This window comes from Setaria viridis, chromosome 2 (genome assembly GCF_005286985.2).
Source record: "Setaria viridis chromosome 2, Setaria_viridis_v4.0, whole genome shotgun sequence".
Lineage (NCBI taxonomy): Eukaryota > Viridiplantae > Streptophyta > Magnoliopsida > Poales > Poaceae > Setaria > Setaria viridis.
The window spans coordinates 1,862,547-1,884,880 of NC_048264.2; the positions used below are offsets into that span (position 1 = coordinate 1,862,547).

At 44.1% G+C, this 22,334-nt stretch overlaps 1 long non-coding RNA gene across 1 annotated transcript; it reads right to left on the minus strand.

The window, feature by feature from the left end:
• Positions 1-7,218: 7,218 nt before the first annotated feature.
• LOC117842934 (uncharacterized) lies at positions 7,219-9,067 on the minus strand. The gene is made up of 3 exons (XR_011897468.1): positions 8,948-9,067; positions 8,711-8,818; positions 7,219-7,793 (listed from the first exon to the last, which is right to left on the minus strand). It is a non-coding gene; the product is annotated as an uncharacterized lncRNA (long non-coding RNA).
• Positions 9,068-22,334: the final 13,267 nt, after the last annotated feature.

Below are 22,334 nucleotides of genomic sequence, written 5' to 3' on the forward strand. Positions count from 1 at the left end.
ACGCACAAAGAGGTAATGAAGACTCTGGAGATCAACCAGATCGAAGGGGATGACGAACAAGCACTAGAAGACCTCAGGACGATCGGCCTAACCACCCCCAAGCTGATCTACTAGGGGTATTTCCTCCTCTTGAACTCCGCCTCAACTCACCTTCTGTAGATCTGATATCTTCTCTATTCCTGAACTTGTGGCAGCAGTAGAATGGTGTACGCGCGGTTCTTGGGAGATTCTCCTCTCTTCTTCTAACTGTGGTCCTTCAGGGGATATTTATACTCCTTTTCCAGTTCGTTGGGAGGTGGATCTGAGCGAATAGTCGCTAGAAAAACCCTAGGATATTTGTAGACATCACGCTAAAGAAATGGAAGCACGAACAGGCCCTGGAACAGGCGAGGTCAATCGGCCCAGAGGGTCCTAGGCCAATGGGCCTAGGCTCTTTTTGGCCCATCTAGTTCTCTCCTGTCATGTGCTAGCCTTCCTTGATGATCCATGTCCAGTTATGAATTGAGCTCCATATGAAAGCCCTCCGGATATGTTTTATTTACTGTCAAAACACAATATTCTCCAAAATACTATACATATGCAATAATGGGGTTATTTCACATGCTAAGGGGCAGGTTAGTATAAGAATTAATCTAAAAACACCACATAAAAAGCACTAAAAGGGTGGCAATAATGAGTGCCAACAACCCCCTCACGGTTAGCTCTTGCTTATCCTACAGCAAGTCAGGCGACCACAAACTTCCAATGGGGTTAAACAAAGATCTTGAATTAAGACAACCCAAAGCAAGCGAAGCAAGTACTGAGCCTTTTAAGTAAAAATCAGAGAAGCTGCAGAAATAATCCAAGTATGGGTGTTCAAAGGATCATCTAAGAAATAATGCCAGCCCCCACAGCTTCTCATCTAGAACTAGACAACTTCAATCAATGATACTTACTTTGTGGTTTGCCATGGAGGGTTTTTCTTCTTCTATTGTAAAAACAATCTCCCTGCACCAAGAATTATAACCAAAATTTTATTCCAGCTACTCACATTATGCACAATACAAAGTGGCTATCCTATTTGATTTGCAAGCTCTCATCGCTTTATATATCTCCTAGGTATATAGTGGAGCTTGGACAAGGTTAGCAAGAGTTAACACACAATACTATCAAGCTAAGAAAACTCTAACGGTTGCCTACCTTCTAAGCCAATGATCATGAGAATTTCCACATAATGAGAGGTTTTCAAGGATGAGAAGATATAGAATGGTGGACATGTGCAAAGGCAATAAAAATAAGTGACTCTGAGGCAAAGATGTCATCCTCATTATCGGAATCAACATGGTTGGAATGAAGAGGTCTTCCAGCCTCGGCTCATACAGAGAAAAATCCTAGAGCTATCTCGGAGTACTCTACTGATATTTATGAATGTGTTTTCTTCAAAGAAAGTTCCGAGAAGAGAAGGAAAATAAACAAAGAAAGAAAAAAAGAGAAAAAAAAGAAGGAAAAAGAAATAGAAAAGAAAGAAATAAGAAAAGGAGTTTTTAGTATCGAGAAAAAAAAAGTGTAGAGAAAGATTGCATTACTGCTTAGAGAACGAAGGCCTAGAGGAGTCTAAGCCTATCGGCTTGGCCTCTTCTGCCCTCCTCTTTAGCTTGTCTTGCTAGTATAGATATCTTGTGATATTCATAGCTTATTTATATGCCATCCATGACATGAGATGGAATAAATCTTCAAATATTGGGTTGTGTTTAAGGAAAAGGTAATAAAACTGAGAATTTTTTGTTCAAGTTTTAGAATTCAGTAGATCACATGAGTGATCCAATTAAGAACTCTCATTATTGAATATTGATGAGGCTAGCAATAAGAGATGATAGTAAGGACATGATTGATACTTAAATTAAAGCTTCCAAGAGAGCGATCATAACCCAATTCAATGCATCAATTCTGCATATGGTGGATAGGATAGGCAAAACTCTCAACCTTGTAGCAAACTGATCAACTAGATTTTGTAGAGGTTTTAGATAAGCAATTAAAACTAAAATAACCTTCAATTTAAACCTTACTCATATCCGAATCACTAGACCATGCTAGAGCATGGGTATTGCATAGATAAATCAATTACTAAGCTCCACAACAAAGATTTTAAACTTAACACAAGGCTCATGATCAAATGCTATAAAGACAAAGTAAAAGACAAGATTGCAAAGGTAGAAAAGAAATTAAAAACACATTAGCATGATCCTCAAATTTTATTCATGCTTCTTCCCATGAAGACTCTTGTTGGCAGTAGTTAGTGCGCTAGTTTGAAGTGCAAGCGCACGGATTTAGTCATAGCTTTTCCCTTAAAGTGTTCCCCTAAGGTTTATCAATCCATGGAAATAAAGTCACATGCCCTAAACTAACTAACTAATTCAGGTTGCAAGATGTTTGTGAATAGACATGAAGATGAGCAGATGTGAACAAGATGTAACTCATCTATAGCAAAGCCTAGACTATGCATATGTTGTAGTTCTAGCTAGATGGCAAGCAAAACATAGTTCTCATTCAAAGCATCTTTAAAGCATCATCTTCGATCTGACTCCCGAAAACCCCCACCTTACACGGAAGCAGACCCTGTCTTGATCCCCCTATCGATGCAAGCAGTTTAAGGGCATGAAATAAAGCACATGTCTAGCTGTTATGATAGATCAGGCATGCAATTATAGTCACCATGACTAGAAGAACACCCTATGCAATCAACAAGATTCATAAAATAGAATAACCAAACTCATAACAGTAGAAATCATAAAAGGAGGCATATGGATCACTATTGAATAGGAACTCATCTATTAATTCACCAGGAATAATTGTTCATCACAAGATCTCCACTAAGGTCATACCTACGACTTATGAGTCCTAACTCCAGAACTTTGACATGGATCTTCCTCGTAGGGTGATCACGCTGGCCAGAGCCTAGCCTAAGCTAGCCTCCAGACAAACCGCATGGCCCTCAGCTCTCTGTAGATGGTTGTCCCTCAAGTTCCCCAGCTTCTGTTGTGAATTGTTCTCTTCATGCCGATGGAGAATTGGGATATTTATACCTGGAGAGGCCGCAGTCCAAAAGGGAAATTGAATGGGCGAGAGAAAGGCCCAGGCCGATCAGCCTTGCCCTTCCTTTTTTTCCTCTCACATCCTACTTCGCTGCCAAGTCTTCTCTAATCTTTTGGAGTCTTCTTTTGTCTTTCATGTGGGTCTAGCTCGTCAATATCCTCTAGATAAGAATGGATCTTGATAACCTTCCAAATTGTTGCTTGCTTCATCTTGATCCCGAGTTCAACTTGTCATATCTTCAGAAACTTAGCTAAGTCTTCCTAGAGGAATGCTTGCCGAAGATGAGCATGAATGGGCACCATGGGACCCTAGTCCGATCGGCTTAGGCTCCATAGGCTGATCGGCCTGGGCCTCTTTTAGGTCCATTGGCCTTCATCCTTTTCTAGGTTGTCATTGATTCTAGACTTCATCAAATTATGCTCCAATATAGTCCAATTTTCTGCGAAAACAGAACATCCTCCAAAATGCAAGGCATATGTGAAAATAGCTTGATTGCTAGGTATGATCAATGTAAATGGTGTCATTTGTATGCCAATATTGAAGATAAACAGGGGTTAAAGTGTGTCAATAACGAGCGCCAACAACGCTAAAGTACTGATCTAGTCCTAAGTCTTCCCATAAGCTTAAGAATACTACTACTTTATCTACTTTTGATTCAAACCAAACACTAATTAAGACTCACACAAATTGACTCGACCTCGACCGAACTGACTCCGAAAAACTCAACACGAGAAGTAAACTCCCCCCCCTAATGCTCAAATCTTATGACATCCTCATCGTAAAAGCATTTAGTACAAAAGGGTAAGATGCTCGTATATGCACTAATCTCGCTTGCCGCACTAACACAAGGGGCGGATGCTGCTTTCTTCCCCGTTGCTCTTGTCCTTCCTCATGTTGTTGCACATCCCAAAGATCCTCCTCACATTCTTAAGCAGGAATTTGTTGTCATCCTCCTAACGACGCTCGTTCTTTTCCATCTTCTGGCTCAGCTCTTCCATTGCCTCTTCTTGAGGAGCCGACATTTGGTTTGAGCTTGTGATCTTCACAAGATTGGTGTTGATCCCTTTCTGCCTCTTCTTGAGGGATAATATGTTTTTGTCTCAGTTGTGTAGAGACGTTGCCCTTGTCTTAGGGGACCGAGACTTCGAATTTCGAGTGATCTTGTGTCTGCCTTTTACCCTTGGTATTTTGATTACTTGAATGAGCCTTTCTTTTTTCTTTCCCCTTCTTTTCTTCTTTTCAACCTACGAATTTGTGTTGGGTGTTGTCAATGCACTCATCAAGGGGGAGATTGAGGACCAATGGTGGTCATCCTTAGATGATGAGTGATTGACAATGTTGTGTGGAATGATTTTGCTTGGCTTGTGATGTGCAGGTGTAGGATGTGACATGGCGGCCGATGACGTGCAGTGAAGGTCAAACGAAAGCTTCATGCCGATGGAGCAAGGGTGGTGAAGGGTAAACGTGAGTAGGCTTGAACCGAGGGACCCGAGGAGTTCAGGCAAAGTCATGGGCAATCCACATGGTGCATGGAAAAGTAAGAGAACATGACGGGATGGAGACGGGGTCGGTCGAGTCGAGCGGGAGGCTCGGCGGAGGTCAGACACGCGTCGACATCGAGGAAGTCGCGTGGCAGCCAAGCGGAGATGGCCGGTTTGGGTGGTTTGGGCCTCAAAACCACTGCGCAGGTAAGTTTCTCGATTTGGGCCTCAAAATCAGGGGCGAGCTCGTTGCGGCTGGAGCTTCGAGAAGGAGGGCACGTGGCATCATCGCGAAGCTTGCGTCGAGGCGAAGCAAAGTCGTGAAGGTGGCGTGTCCGTCCGATGCGTCTAAAAAAACTAGACTAAAATGCCCCTGCGTGGGCGGTTATCCTAGTTATAGCTATAGGGGTATTTTCATCATCAACCAGAGACTATATATGCTAGAGTTGGCTAGTTTAGATGTGTGCTTGGAACCCTAATTTCATTTGTTTAGAGGCTAGCCAAGTGCTTAGAGAGAGGTGAGGAGGTAGATGAGAATCTAGCCTCGTGATTTAGTCAAATTTGTGGTTCAAATTTGTGGCTAAATCTTTTGTTTCTTCCTTTTTCTTTTTAGTATTTTCAGAGCTATTTTTGGGGATTTTTGAGATTTATTGGGGAAAATTGTTGTTAGAACCCTTGTGAGCATCTTTGATGTGATCTCCAAATCCCTCACGAATTTAGCTTGAATTTGAGTTTTTCCCAAACCGTGTTATTCGTATAGTGTTTCGGTTATCTCCAAAATTCGTGATGGATACTTGAGTTTTTCGAGATCTTTGCTAGGGATCTATTAGCCTTTAGGGTCAGCGTGGTCAGCGGGCCGCTCGCTCGCCAGGGTCAGGCAGCGACTCAGGCCTGCGCAGCAGCAGGGAGGCGGCCTAGCAAGCGGCTCAGCAGGCCCAGAGAAGCAGGCCGCGTGCTCCAGGCGCGAGGCAGGCTGAGCGCGACGCAGGCCGGCAGCAGCAAGCAGGCCCAGCAAGCCATGTGCTAGCATCAGGCGGACCAGCGACAACAGCAGCAGGCCAGCAGGCCGTGCGCTAGTGCCAGGCTAGTGAAGCGGGCCAGGTGCAGTGGCCCACACGCGCAACCAGACCAAGCACAGGCGGCCCAAGTTCCCAGGCAGACAGGCGGCCCAGCTGGCACAGAGCAGGCCACCAGGAAGACATCCACCAAGCACAGTGAGCTTAATCATTTAGTCCTCTGTTAATTCTTACACTTTACTAGTTAATCATTGTCATCTTGTTTAGCTATTTATACAGTACTTTGCCTTGCTAATCCTGAGATGCTTAGTCGAGTAACCTTTAGTTAATCCTTCCATGTCTAAAAAGTAAGTGGTTAGTGTCTTTACTTCGTCTCATTTGTGCAAGTTTGTTGGAGTTACTTTATGCTTTGCTTGCGCTATGTATTGAGAATATCAAATTGTTCCTAGGCTGAACTTGTCACGAGTTGACTTGTATCATCTTGACTATTTGACGAGTTAACACTAAGTGTGTTTTGGGATGGTAGTTGGGACGTAGGTCTTGTTCTCCTAGAAGAATTTTAAAGGCTCCCCTTCCCCCTATGGTCGTTTCCTTCAGTCTCCGATGAGGGATCATCGGTGACGCGGAAAATTCGCGTCTCCGATGTGATTTACATCGGTGACGAAAATTTGGTGACATGAATTTTTTCAGTCTCCGATGAAAGTTGAGCAGCGTCTCCGATGCTGGATTGGCACCGTGGGAGCGCTTGGTGCAGCCCTTTTCTGCAGATGACGTGTGGTCTTCTGTTGCTTGGGAGCAAGCTCCGCATGTCCGCAAGATCTGCGGCCTTTTGTTGATTATGTCGAATCATGTCAAGGGTCTTGGGATCGTATATGGCTGCGCCTGCTCTCACCCTTGATTGTCATCGGGCCCTATGGGGTAGCAGTGGCTCCCGGCTTCCACAACCCCCTCGTAGTTTCTTCCGAAACCGCTCATGGGAAGTTGTCTGAGCTGCAGCTACTCACACTCAGCCCAGACGGCAGAGAAACAGCTCCAAAGCAGCTCCGGTCTTCTGGTGCTCCGGTAGCTCTGGATTCAACTCATCTAAGCGATGGTCACGGTCAACAACCAGACCTTGAATAAAAAAGGAGGCACAACTTACAAGAAGTCAAAACAAGCCGGTCGGATAAAATCATAAGACAGGAAGGATTTACATGCAATAACTCCTGGGCGTCCCGCACTGAATCTTTTAGCGGCTCCCCAATACGTCTAACCAATCTCTTGAGAACAAAGGAATAGTGACGAATAGCATATTCCAGAAATAATACACTATTATGAGCCGGGTACTCTACGTTACCTCAACTCTACCGCCAAATTCCTGACGTAAGGAAGTTTACACTGTGATTATTCAGAATCCTAGCTAGTTTTATCTCAAAGGCATGTCAGAGAAGTTACCTATGACAAATTCAGCTATAAACAACAGCTATCACCATGGCATGTATGTCTACAAATTAAGTGTTGCCTTGCAATGATCCTTGTAGAGAAACATTGACTTGGGTCTGGTAACATGCATGACATGACTCATGAATGCGCCTTCTCGTCATTTATTTGCGCTCTGAGATATTTATCTGATGCAAGAACAATTGCAGAACCATTCTACAGCAAACATAAGAATGAAAGATAAAATTCCTCACACATAAAGTTTTGGTCCAAACGAAATATCAAATATAAGGTCTGAGTTACTGGAACGGAGACATCTAGCCCAGCGCCCTGCATTTGAAGAATGCACACGGTGGCCAGTTTATTACAAATTCAAATTCGAAGGAAAACAAAAGGATTCAGAAGACATATTTAAAAATGATGAAACACCTCAAAGACTTAACGATGAATAACTCAAGAGCCAGGAGTGGTGTAAGTCAGATGAGGTTCCTCACGTTGCTCCATTTGCACTATTATTTGTGTTCGCGTGATCCACTTGGGTTCTTTGGTCTGATTTTGACATTTAGGTAAATTTCCTGATCTGGTTTTTCGAAAAACTTCCCCCAGACCTTATCGTCATCCACGGCCATTGTGCCACTGTTCAATTTTGCAATTATTATCATTGACTTATTTTCATCCTCGGTATAGCCAAGTTTCGTCTTGATTGTTTCCCTAACTTCGGCAAAGCTCATTGTCTTGGATGCCACAAAAGAGGTTCCATCAACGTCCCACTCAGCTGTTACAGCCACAATTTTTTCAACCGCATCTGTGAAAGTGAGAAACATGTGTATGAAAACCATGAATTGATTAATCAAGTGTTTGAAGCTTTAAGAAAAGCATGGTTAAACCATCTTTTTTCCGATTCTTTCGCTAATGCATGCATGCATTGGATTAATTGATCTATTGAGTTATACTTGATTGATCATGCCGATAAAACTGTGGATCTATGTAAATACATGTTGATCGAAAAGAACTAGATTGAGGGAGTGAAGGAAATGTCCACTTGCATGCAACGATTGTAAAAGTTTTATGAATTAGGGTTAGTTATTGAATTGCAATAGATGACCATGAAATGGAAAAGCAGTCAAATATACAGAGCTTTTTTGTGAAACATATCAAGTTCTCTAATTGCATGATTTTTATTTAATTATTGAGAAAGAGTGGGGAATCAAAAATCGAGAGTCAAATGTACCTGATTTTGGAGTTTAGAAATTAAAGCAGCACTTAAATGTATGTCATGTGCACTATAACATGCATGAACAAATTTCCTATGGAATATGCATGTACTTATAAATTCCAAACTGGACACTTACAAAGCAGCATACATGTGGTCTATACATAGAACTGCAAGACCATCTTAAAAATGGTTTATACTGATAAAACATTATCTCCTGGAACCATTGATAGAATGTCAATCATCAGTGGTTCACACGTCCATGGATCTATGATGGAGGGTAGAGAATTTTGTACAATTATGACTGTAAAATGACAACTAACGATTCCACAAAGTACAATTAATATAATTTGAAATAAAATTGCTCCTGGCTGAGATCCGATATAAAGACATAGATGAGTATTAGTAAATAAAGACATTTGACATTTGACTGCACACTATTTTTGCTTTAATTTAATTTATAGCTACATGCATTCTCAAACTTGTTGAATTCGTTACTGCGGCTATACCTTCCACTGCTTGTTTTTGTCTTGGAACACTGGAAAGTGTTTCCGAAGGTTGTTGTGGAATTTGCCCTCTCTTCGTAGGAAGTTCGTTTGGCGACATACCAGGAGAACCTTTGTCATAAACATAACGAAGGAAAGTAAGAACTATAGCATTTGTTGCATGTATCATTTTAACCACGTCAATGGTAAGCCATATATGCAACTACACAAGGACATAATAACAAAGGATTTGGGGCTTACCACCGGTATTACTAGCTGCAGCCGTTGTCCAAAGAGAAGATAGATTGGATCCGGACAAGTGTCCGCTCCATGGTTTATATAGCATGAGCTCATACGAGACAACAAAAAGAATTGGAAGTGGCTTAAAACAAAACGTGAGGTTCCATTGACTTAAATTCCCCAGTAACCGCGACGTGGTTGGGTTCCTTGAGGTGAAATCTGTTCACCTAGATTCGAGTCATATACTCATATTAACATGTGGCTTATTTTAGAATTTAACGGTACTACGACGTGCATGTAAATACCGAGATATGTATGTTGATTTTGTCAATCTCAAGATCTACCAGCTCAATCTCTCGAATATCTTCGTAATGATAGATTGTGCGTACCTTCATTCATAGGGGTAAGTGTGCTTAAGTCTATGTATATGGGTCTATGCTTGTGTACAGTATTTCAAAAAAAAAGTGTTGATAGGGGTTGGATGTGCATACCTACATTCATAGGGGGTGGTGAGTGTGCGTATACATATGTGTGTCTACTTTAAAAAAATGACAAAACATGTAGGGTGTGCATACCAACAGTTACAGGGGTGAATATGCATATGTATATGTGTGTCTCTACATGTATACTGTGTTTCAATAAAGAAAATCCCCAGTAGCCTGCACCATTGATGCTAGACATCAAGCAACTTAAGTGAGCCTGACAGAGAATATATAGGCTATGTATACGCTAGGGAAGATGTCAGCCATAATGTCCATTTGATGACTATTATAAGAAATTGTGGCTCATGCACCAACCCAAGTGAAAATTTTCAATCTCCTTTATGTTTTTCCTCAATTCCCCCTTTATTCTCCTCCCTCTCCCCAAAAGAAAAGGAGAGACACATCCTCTCTTGTTTCCCTCCCGCATCCTCTTCTGTCCGTGACTACTCCCCGTGCATGCCTGTTCAGGTCAAGTGCTGCCTCCCTCATGATCCCAGCATGTGTCGCCCTAGGCGAGGCCACGAATAGACTGCCTGCGTAATTCCCCCCACCTTCCATCACCCACTACACCCATGGCACAAAGCCGCCACCTAGGGGGCTGCCCACCGCCACGTTCACATGTTGTTGCCTCCTTACCTGTACCGACTGTGCATCCATAGCTCTCAATGTCGTTTGTGCATTGCCCGTGTCTTGCTACTACTCATCTATCGACCCAGCACATCCGCCATTACTCACCGCGTGCACCCCATTGAGTCCGTCACCGTCGACCTCCGTGACGGGTGCATCCATGTCCCTGCCTCTGCCATTGCCAGCCATTGCACCTGAGCCCACTTCACCGGCATATCGCCTCATTGCAAGCCAGGCCTCACCACGTGTGCCGCTTCTCTACGCCATGTGTGTGGGGCGAGAGATAGAGAGAGACAAGAACTGACATGTGGGTACCCACATGTCAGTGGAGATGAAAGGGAAAGGATATTTAATGCTTCGCGCACCTACCCCGATATACTAAAATTGTGAAAGAGAATTCCCTATATAAAAAAAAAGTGTATAAAGGAGAAATGTTAGAGCTGCCACATACTCCCTCTATCTCAAATTACAAGTGGTTTTGCTTTTCTAGATTCATAGATTTTGCTATGCACTTAGATATATATTATGTCTAGATGCTAGGTGCATAGTAAATGGTATGAACCTACAAAACCCAAAACGACATATAATTTGGGATGGATGGAGTACCTTAGATCTAGTCTATCAGTACGTTCAATTGTTGTGATGAATATACAACTATAATGCGGTGTTATGGAATTATAGTTTTCATTTATATTTTCTTTGAACAACTTTATCTTAGTACGCTGCAGAAGTTGACGGATTCTAACAAGTCTTGTCAGGTCTCCTTTTATTTCCTTTTCTTTTCAAAGCAACCGGACCAACTAATTGGGCAAACAGCTGGATTTGCGCTATTTTACTTACCAACAAAGTCTGACAAGCAAGCGAAGTGTTAAAAAATGAAACTTCTACTACAGCCCGCAAATACGCTTTACTGCATGTGCATGTTACAGAGCAATTAATGGCGGTGCATACTTTATACCGGCATTTTTAGAGATACAGTCAAATACGATGTACATCTATCTAACTAACAGAAGTTTGACTTCCAGTACAAAAATATATCCAGTTCGTTTAAAACTAAAAGGGTGTTTGGGAACACCCTATTAAAGTTTAACACCTGTCACATCGGATATTCGGATGCTAATTAGGAGTACTAAACATAAGCTAATTACAAAACTAATTGCACAGATGGAGTATAATTCCCGAGACGAATCTATTAAGCCTAATTAGTCCATGATTTGACAATGTGGTGCTACAGTAACCATTTGCTAATGATGGATTAATTAGGCTTAATAGATTCGTCTCGCGAATTAGCACAAGGTTCTGCAATTATTTTTATAATTAGCTCATGTTTAGTCCTCCTAATTAGCATCCGAACATTCGATGTGACACTGTTAAAGTTTAGCCCCTCGTATCCAAACAGCCTCTAAAAGCTGGTTGCTGCCAGAGCAGAGACGATAGCATATTCGGTATTACTCCCTCTTCATGTTCTTGTGCTTCCCATACGTTAGTGGCGATTCAACATCTTGTTTGTTTTTATCAAATGAATCATGAAAAAAGTAATCGTTTTTCTGATGTGGACTTAAATGCTGGCAAGTGTTAGAAAAAAATTATTCAGTCCAAATTAGCTTTATCTTCGAAGTCCATTTCTTTGATTTTGGAATAGAGCCCTACGTCAATTAACCCTTACAAGATGCTACTAGAAAATTGGCCTTTTAACACCGGCTGATAACCCCTCCTAAGTACTGGATGTACAACCAGTAATGTGAAATTGAGACTAATAACATTGGTCTTGAGTTTAGGGAGGCCTACACACAATTTATCCTAAAGTCACAGGTCATACGATTTTTTCCTGAAATATGCGCACACGGTGCATATGATTCGAACACAAGACCTCTCACCTTGTATGTAGTATCCTTACCATCTCATCTACTCAGGAGATTTAATTTAGGTAAGACATGCTTTCCTTAAATTCACCCGTGGAGATTCTAAGACCTCCAAAGGTTCCATCCACCATATATATTCGTGCCAGTATATATATGTGGTGGATGGAATGTACGTAGTGAGAAGGCCACGGGTGGACCTGTGGCAGAGGGTTTCATCCTACACGATTGTTCCAGTTGGGGACCTAAAAGTTTTAGCAAGATATATATATATAAAAGACATACAAAGATCAGTATGCGCTACCAGCCAATATATTGTTTTTTTACCGTAATCAGCGGGGAAGCCCAACCTATTTTTAATATAATTTTTTTAAGATCTATTTAATTCGCTCCCATAGTCGTAGACCTATTGGATGCTACTCAGTTGCTCTATCCATCCTTTCACAACAACCAATATATTGTTACAATCTTATGATCTACAATACAACAAAGATATTTTGGATCAAATTCCCGTGTAAAGCGATGATTACAAACAACACTAACGATGCTATCTATCAACAATCGGACAAGTGAGTCCAACTATATGTGTGCTAGGCAAGATATGTCCGTCAAAATGTCCATTTGATGAATATTTGAAATCTTTGTGGCTCAATAATCTTTAGAAAACCTTTTTTAAATCAGTCGATAGTAGTTCTTAACTATCATCGACCAACACTACAAAAAACGATTTGTAAGCGTGCCCCATTTTCTTTTTAGGTCGGATCGAACGGTTACCCGCTCCTACAATAAGAATCGGTCACCGTAGTTTCCGACCTGCCACTGGATATTTCCAAGGACGGAAGGGGCATGGGGTGAGCCGCTCCTAGAAATAGGAGCTATTTCCAACGAACCGTTCCTGAAAATCTGGGTGGCTTGGATTTCCAGGAGCGGACGGAATGGTCGCCCGATCCTGCGAAAACAAAAGAACAGAGCCCGGCGCCTCACTCACATGGTGCGCTCCACTCCCATTCTACCAAACCTTATCTATTCTCAGATCTTATCTCGTCCCATTCACCTCTAGCCTCCCTTCCACTCCTCTCTCTCCTTCTTTCTCTCTCCTCCACAGGTGGACGGCGCGTCCCTGAGCACCGGCCCTGCGGGCGGCGAGTGCGGACCTATGGTCGGCCGGCTGGCCGGCAAGCGGCGCGATCCCTGCCTCGGCCAGCTCCCCGGCGCAGCGCGGGGCGGGGCCCGAGACTCGGCCGGCCGGCCGGCGAGCCGCGGGGCGGGCGGTCGGCTCCCCGACGCAGCGCAGCACAGGTCCCCCTGCCTCGGCCAGCTCCCTGGCGCAGCGTGGGGCGGGGCCCCTTGCCTTGGCTCGCCGGCGCAGAGCTTCTTTGACGGCGGCGCCCCCTCGTGCTGCTCCGGCAGCCGCACCTAGGTGGTAGCGGCACGGCGGGGGGCCCCGGCTGGCGCGGAGCTGCTCCAGCAGCAGGGCGCGTCTCGGCAGCCGGCGCGCAGGCCCGCGTGGCGGCGCATGGAGGCGAACCCCAGCGGCGGCCGTGGCAAGCGAGTGCGTGAGCTGGCCGCCGTCGGCGCAAGGTGGCCCAGCCCCATTGGGAAGCGACACACTGGCGGCCCAGCGCCGTGGGGAAGCGACGCGGCGGCACTCGGGATTGTATTTTTTTGTTTTTTATTCAACTAGGATCGTGCCTGTGCGTTGCTACGGGCAACAAAACATTTATATTATAATAGAAATGCCCGTGCGTTGCTACGGGTCATTACTTGCTGTCACGTTATTATACGTTTGTTCGTACCATTTTTGAACTTTGAACAAGAATTTTCATTTGCAAGACCTGCGCTCTCTGTGCCCAATGTTGCCCATCAAGCTTAGCACAAATAAATAATCGAAAACAATCAATGGAGTATTTTTCAGACATAAGGAAGTAATTTTCCCAATAAAAACTTTTTGTCACTTTAATTACTATCAGGGACACTTTTCTTGTCTATCTTTACATATTTCCTATCAATGCTCTTCTTCCCTAACAGCAAGCAGACAGCAAGGAAATCCATATGTTTCCGAGTACAGCAATCAAGGCATACCATTTAGAAAGTGTGTTTTTTTTGTTTGCAGGAGAATCACCTATTTGAAACAGAAATAATAAATGTCAACAACAGTTATCCCACACATTCACAAAACCGGCAACTCCAACGTTCCGCTCAGGGGTCGGACACTCCCGACCCCAGGACTCAGGGTCGGGCGAGGCGGAGCTTCACTCGGGGGTCGGGCGCATCCGACCCCGGGACCAAGGGTCGGGCGAGGCGGAGTTCCACCCTCAAGGGGTCGGGCGCATCCGACCCCGGGACCAAGGGGTCGGGCGCATCCGACCCCGGGACCAAGGGTCGGGCGAGGCGGAGTTCCACCCTCAAGGGGTCGGGCGCATCCGACCCCGGGACCAAGGGTCGGGCGAGGCGGAGTTCCACCCTCAAGGGGTCGGGCGCATCCGACCCCGGGACCAAGGGGTCAGGCGCATCCGACCTCGGGACCAAGGGTCGGGCGAGGCGGAGTTCCATCCCGCAGCTATGTATACAGGCAAGAACGCAACCTCGATTCCGATCCAAGTCGGCCTCGATTCCGATCCGATTCGGCAGCGAACTCTCCTGGCAGTCTGGCCCCGACTCAGCCTCGATTCCGATCCGAATCGGAAGCGAGCTCTCGTGGCAATCTAGCCTCCACTCCAATCGCTGCCCGCTTCGCTGCCGCCTCGAGGATGCGCTGGCCATTACCGAGTCGACACAATCGGCGTCGCGCGGGTCCCTGAAGATGATGATGGCGTTGATGTCGGAGGACGGCGGAAGGTCGTCGGTGGACATGGGGTGGAGGGCGAAGGTGGGAAATGGCCGCAGGCCCCGGATCCGGACGGAGCGGCGGCGGGAAGTCGACAGAGGATGATGACGTCGATGTCGGAGGATGGCGGGAGGTCGTCGGTGGACATGGGGTGGAGGGCCGGACGGAGCGGCAGCGGCTAGATCCCCAGAGGGAGGGCGGCGGAGGAAGGGGAGGGGAACAAGGGAGCTAGGTGGAGGGCCGGACGGAGCGGCGGCGTCTAGATCCCCCGAGGGGCGGGACCGGAGCCGGACGGAGTGCGGCGGATCTCGATCCCCCGAGAGAGGGGAGGGGAACGAGGGAGCGGAACTCTTTTCGCTTTAATCCCTCGTTTTCCTATTTTTTTCCACTCGAGCCCCCCTATACTCAGAATTGGACTGCGGGTTGATATCACAAAATGTTAGGGGTTTTTTTGAAAAATAGCCCGACAGACGAAAAATCCAGGCAGAAACGTTACTTGCTTTAATAATAGGTAAAGATTACACAACCTATACATGGCAGTCCTTCGTAAAATTATGGGAAAATATAAAACTAAATCACCGGTGGAGACTAAGTACTCTATAGTAGCCAAAATCTATTTGCATCTACATCACGGGCTTACCTTTTAATCCTGCACACACTTTCACCGGTGATTCTCAACTTCTGTCAAAATGAATCATCTAGGACAAGTGCTATCACTAAAAATTTTGCTTACAGAATTGTAAATCAAATTAGGATTAGAATTCTAACCAGTACAGAGCATCACTGAGTAGGCTACCAGCTAGTAAATCATGCAGCATGATTGAGTAACCTTCCATTAAATTAAATAACTAATCGAATTCTTATCCAAAATAATAATCAAATTCTTGATTTGCACAAGCCTGATGTGTGTTTGACTAACTGAATTCATACTCAACTAAGAGGTGCCTTTACAATAATGACATCTACATTCTGGCTTATACCATTTGATTTTGTGGGCATCCATTCCATTATCAGATCCCTTAGTCTATTGGAGCCAATCATCAATGAGATTCAGGCATCACCAGTCACCACCACACCCTGCTGGCCACTGCATGAATGAATCTTATCAGCATCGGTTAAACAAAATCACAAAAGGTCACTCCTTTCCACAATGTGCCCCTCAATGATTTAAGCCAAGACTTGAAGTTTATTATGAACATTTCACCCTGCGTGTAGTAGTACATGGACTACTTAATCAAGTAGATCATCGTAGAAATTAGGAAAACTGCATCATGCCTTAGTGGTGAAAAAGCAAAGGGGATTCCATATTCCTTTCTTAAAAACTGTGAAGCAAGAAGAAAATATAAATCACCTTGTTCCAGTTTTAAAAAGAGCTTCATAGTGCTTGTGCAAGCAATACCTTGAACTGAGCCAACTCCCCTGGCTCTTCGAAAAATAATGAAAATATTTCCTACCCGTTGTAAAAATTATGAACATAAACATACATTGTTCAAAAATTAATAATAATGCTGGTACGTACCATTTGCTTTGATCAGAAATTCATTGTTGCTTCAGACCACCACTTGCTTTGATCCTCCCAGTTCAGAAATTCATTGTTGATTCAGACCACCATTTGCTTTGATAATGAGACAGCCATTCGAGAGCAGCAACTCCAAAGAACATAGTGAAGTCAATAAATAGAAAACCTCCTTAAAGCAACTCATGCATCCAGGCACGTACTCGATTTCAATTGTGGAAGCAACTGTGTATATGAAGAGAGAACAGAATGCATCATAAAAATCAAAAGTCTAATTAACCTTTGACAAAAAAAACATTTGAATCTGTACACACTTGCCAAGGCCAAAACATCTCACCACCACTCCAGATAAACAGAAGCAATCAAACATGTTTTTATTTTTTTTTACAAATGAAATACCAATGAAAAATAATTTCTATGCTCAATGCACTACAGCCACTATAATGAGAATTGCACAAATGGATGCTAGAAGTAGGAACTAACAGATTTACACATGCTTAGTCTATGTACATCGTATTTAAAGACTAATTAACCAGTTAATTACGACATTACCAGGCTGCAATGAGTTCCGTGACTGACAACTGCCCAGGCGTTGCTCTTGTAGGTCCCCCTCCATCCAGTGAAACTGCATCCAGGATGGGGCCTATTGCATCACGGGAGCTCCAGCCCCCTGCCGGCAACATCGTCGTCCCTGTCGTGCTAGTCATTTGTGTGCTGAGTGGGAGCATAAAAGATCTGAACTTGGACCTTGTTTTGAAGGAGAATGAGTGGATCCGTTAATTGGTAGCAAGGAGAGGTTGCTGATAAGATTTCAGAACGTACCTAGGAAGAAGAACAATAGTGAAGCAATGTTGTTTTGTAGGCAGCCGCACTCGACGGCGTAGAACCAAAGGCGATGGGCCGGCATCGTCCCTGGAGGCTTGGATTTGGCCCCAACCCCGCCACCGCGGGTGCACTTGAAGATGGTCGTGATGGTGCGCACACGCCGGACGGCAGCCCGAGCATGGCGGCCGCCGCCGCGGTGCGCTGGGGCTGCTGCACCCACGGGGCGCCGGGGCCGAAGAAGACTGGGTTGTGGGCGGGCGGGCACGCCGTGGAGGAGGATGTCGGGGGCGTCACCACCTCCGACCACGCAACCGCACTGTCGCGCCGTGTCCCCGGTCGATGGGGAGAGGTGGCGCCTCGCTTGATCCGGCGGGGATGGAGACCGACGGCGGCGGCGGAGTGGACAGCAAGGGTAGGGATCTGGTCGGGGACTCGGGGTGGATGGAGGGGAGGGGACTGCTGGCGGCGGCTGCGATGCTGGGCGAGGGAGGAGGAGTAGGCGAGCGAGGGGAACATCGGATGGCGGAGCGTGAAGCGCGGAGCGCGAGGAGGGGCAGCGGACGGCGCGCACGGTGGGCTTCAAGGCGTTCCATCGGAGGGCGGACCGGGATGCGCGGAGGACGCGGGAGCAAGTGGACGGGTGAACGGAGCGGAGGGGCAGACGACGTACGAAGTTTTTTCTCCTCTTTGGTTTTTTTAAGAGTAGAGATTTCTTCGGGCCGGTCTCGACATAGCCCGTCACTGGAAATAGCATTTGCAGGGCTAGATCGCCCGCCTCTGCAAACAGCAATTTCTTTCACAGAAGCGGGCATCCCGCTCGACCTTGCAAATACCATTCAACCGCTCCTGTGCAAACTTTTTTTAAGTAGTGCAACATATTCAAATTAATTTTATTCAGCTTCTATTTTGGTAGGCTGAGATAAGCATAAACCCCACATTCTGAATGAATAAGTTAAAAATGAAGTTTTCACTAAAGATGTATTATTTATATCTACTAAACAAAATGGATCTGAATTTGAGATTCTTTTATTATAGTAGCATGACTGCCTGAGGAAATGGTCATGTCCGCATGCGCTTGCGCGGAGAGGCTGGTGGCTTAGCTGCTTCTGCGAATGCTATACCAGCATGTACATATAGTTTTTGTAGTTGTGATCAAACCTCTGAATTAATTTTGGGAATTTTTCCTTGATAGAGACAGCATCCTCCCTCATGTTTTTAAAAGCGTTTATGACAAATAGGCAATAAAGCTTTTAAAATTATGACTTGCAATATGTTTTGCACATTTCGACATGATAGGTCAAACAGAACAAATGTGTCAAAATTCATTCATAGTAAAGTAGTTTTGTTGGCATACCTAGACATATTGAAATCAAAATTATTTGTGTTGTCAAAGTTATGTTTGGAAACCATGTCAGTGCAAAAATAAAATCTACTTTTCATGAACAGTCACTACTGCAGAAACAAGCTGTACTTCGGTTCTAAACCATTTGTACTGGCGGTTTTTGAACAGACTGTAATGAAACATGCATCTGTCCGAATAGGTATTGGAACAGACGGTACAGCGGTTCTAGCCACGAACTGTCTTCAAAAAAATAGATTCTTACACAAAAAATAGGAAAACAAATTTGCACAAGAAGTGTCCAAGGAATCTTGTTTGCCCTATATTTCCAGAAGTCTTCGATTGACAATTGAACCTGTAATTGCGTGCTCGCGCATGGTGCTCCATAGCCACTCCACCTATGCAGTAGATATTGGAGAGATGTTTTTCCTTTTAATCATTATTAGCCGAAACTTTTGATGATAATTTAGATATATAAACAACTTCATAAAAAAAAGTTGTTTAACTACAAAGTTGGGATTTCGATTCCATTTGTTGAGTTTGTTGCTCTAGTGGTTTTATTGCTTGTCAACCATAGACCTTGTTTTCAGCTCGCGGATTAACCCAAATACAATGAAAGTTTTGCCCTATGTTTGATCTTTTGTTGAGAAACTTTGTTCAGCTAGGTTCAATGTTTGGGTAAAAATAGTTTTCTATTAGAGGTGAAAGAATAGTGTGTACCTAGAAAATAAAATGTACGAATAAGTGTTTTCATAGTCGGTTTGCGGATAGAAATTGAGTTAATGTCATTTTTAGTAGGTTTTTGTACGGTGAAAATGCCCTTGAACTTTACCGACGGCTGATGCCATTTTCACAGACGATCTTAAATTGCCATCGATTGTCGAAAGTATTTGGCAAGGCACTTAGGTCAAATCCGACTCTGTTGTTTTTTTTAGAAACGACTGTACAGGTGGATTCTTCAATATTGAGTTGAGAAAACAAATTAAATCACATTTTTACTTGAGACCTTACCTGCCACACAAGTCGGTCAATAGCATCGATTCTTGTGTAGATCCAACTAGTACGATATTTATAGTTTTCGTTTACCTGCCACACAAGTCGGTCAAGAGCATCGATTCTTGTGTAGATCCAACTAGTACGATATTTATAGTTTTCGTTTACATTTCCAAAGAACAATTTATGTCTTGCGTCGAGGAGCTGACTCCACAAGATTACCTTTGTCACCTTGTCACATCGAATATTCGAATGCTAATTAGGAGAACTAAACATTAGCTAATTATAAAATTAATTGCAAAAGCTCTAGGCTAATTCGTGAGACGAATCTATTAAGCCTAATTAATCTATCATTACCCATGATTAATGTAGCACCACATAGTCAAATTATGGATTAATTGGGTTTAATAGATTCATCTCGTAAATTAACCTCCATCTGTGCAATTATTTTTTAATTAGTCTATATTTAATAATCCTAATTAGTATCAAACATCCGATGTGACATTTAGCTCGTAGGAAACAAACACCCAAGTCTCCTTTTAGTTACTTTTCTTTGGGAGTAAACAGACGAGGTGGGCAAACAACTGGGTTTGATGTATTTAAAATATGCAAGTATTTTACTTATACCGAAGTCTAACAGGCGAAGAGTTACCGATGAGATTATTTCTATTACAGAGCCCGCAAATACGCTTCGCTGCATGTGCATGTTACAGCGCAATTAATGGCACTGAACATTTTATACCTGCACTCAGAGAGTCAGATGCGATGTACATCTAAAAAGTTTGGTTTCTTGGATGGTCAGATTTATCGTATATTTAGAGGGTGTTTGGGAGATAGCGGTTAAAATCGGATGTTTGACACTAATTAAAAGTATTAAATATAGGCTAATTATAAAACTAATTGCACAACCTCTAGGCTAAATCGCAAGACAAATCTATTAAGCCTAATTAGTCCATTATTAGTGACTTTGACATTATGTAGGCTAGTGTAGAGACTTTGATAGTTGGGCCAGTGCAGGCTATGATGTCCGTGCATGTCTTTTTCCATTTGCCATTGTGGACAGGGTCCATGGGTCCTGTCAGTAGCGTTCTATATATGAGACATTCAGGCAATGTTCAAACGCACTACTAACACTTCCCAACCCGAATCCACCGTTTGTAGTGAGGTTGCGTCTCCCTCTAAGAAATGTCATCGTGGAGGGAGGAGAAAAATGAGGTTCCACCATGGAGTGAGCACCCCAAATGCCACCGCGACTTCCGTGCGTGGTTATAGGTACGGGAGGATCGCATACCTAGGGGGAAGAAGGGGTGTAGGTACTTCAAGTGTCCCAACATTGACGATGATTTCAAGATCAGGCTGTTCATAAACATTTTGAATATATTTTACCTTGAACTAATCAGGAATGAACATGCAGGCATGCACGTTCACGGAATGTGATGAGGACATCACTCCTTTGGATGCACACGATACTCCTCAAGTTGTACAAGGACCAATCACTCGAGCTGGAGCACGACAAATGAATCAACAGGTAAGCTCGTTTTTAGGTATGTCCTTTCATGATTATAAGAATGAGATACTACCTAATGATATTATTGTGATTAGGAACTTAGGAGAGGACCAGTAAGGACATGGAGAGAGTTTTGGAAGTGGAAGAGACCAGCGAGGGCGCCCAAATCAAGTTGGAGATGCAATACAACTCGGGTTCGTTTCAGCCTCGGATTTCAGGAGTAGCAAGTAGTAAATTGGACGCTCCGGTGGCATACGGAGGCCGTTTTGGACGTTCTTTATATGGATGGAAAGATAATTTCGAGGAGCTTCCAATAGCACCAGTCCACTGCAAAATACGGCCGGAGTCAACAGGAATCGTCGAAAGAAGTTGACGTCCAGAATCTGTCTGGGTGCTGCGTCACCATCTTTGGGCCGTTGGCCCATGTATCCTGTCGAGCCCATTAGGGGGCGCGTCCCTAGGGGTATGCACACCCCAAACCCTTATTTCCTCAGTAGCCGCCATCCTTCGAGGGTTAGGTTTTTCTTAGATTCATTCTTCATGCTTTTTGATGGAGTTCGCCTTGCACCGGACCGACTAGGCTGCTGCAATTGGTTTATGAAACCTCAACTTGAGTGCTTAATCATTCATCTGCAATTCGGATTGTGTTCTTCTCGTTCTTGCTTGTGTTCTTGGATTCGCTTGCAGGGATTAGCCTTCTTGGCAAGGTCATCCGCGTCCTGGATGGGGGTGATAACCAACGGAGCAGTGGTGTAACGATCATGGGGTGAATCTGTTTCGGCAGGAGCCCTAAATCGCCAACGTCGAGTCTCCACAAATCCAACATACCCTACCTACTGGAAGATCGGGACCAACACCCCTATTAGCTGGTATCAGATTCACAGGTTTCCCATTAGGTAATTCTCGTGATCTTCCTTTTACTGTCCTAGAGTCTACTAGCTGAAAAACACAACAAAAAATCCCGTCCTATAGCCCCTTTGTGCCTTTCCAATTTTAATTTCAGTGTTGCTTTATTAAATTTGTGTCCGTAGTTGAGTCTTTGTTGCTGGTTTAGATTGTGTCCAAGTCTGGTTATGTTTTTCCTTGTGCCGCCACCCATCTCGCATCGTCGCCAACCCTAGCCGCCACATTTGTGCCACCGTAAAACCCTGATTTCGGGGCAAATGTTGAAACGGCCATAACTTTCTGCTCGGAGGTCGAAACGGGGCAATTTTTTTTCACGGACATCTACAGAAAATTTCCTACGTGGTTCTCCCCCACTTTGTCCAGTTCGGTGAAATCAGATTGCCGTAATTCCCTTTGCAAGATTGTGTTTTTGAGGTTCAAAGTTGTTTCTTCTCATTTTCTAGTATCTTCGTGAATTTCCCTAGCTCACATCTATTATCCACATAAGTTGAAACTTGGTGTGCTTGGTTCTTTTGGTTCTTAGGTGC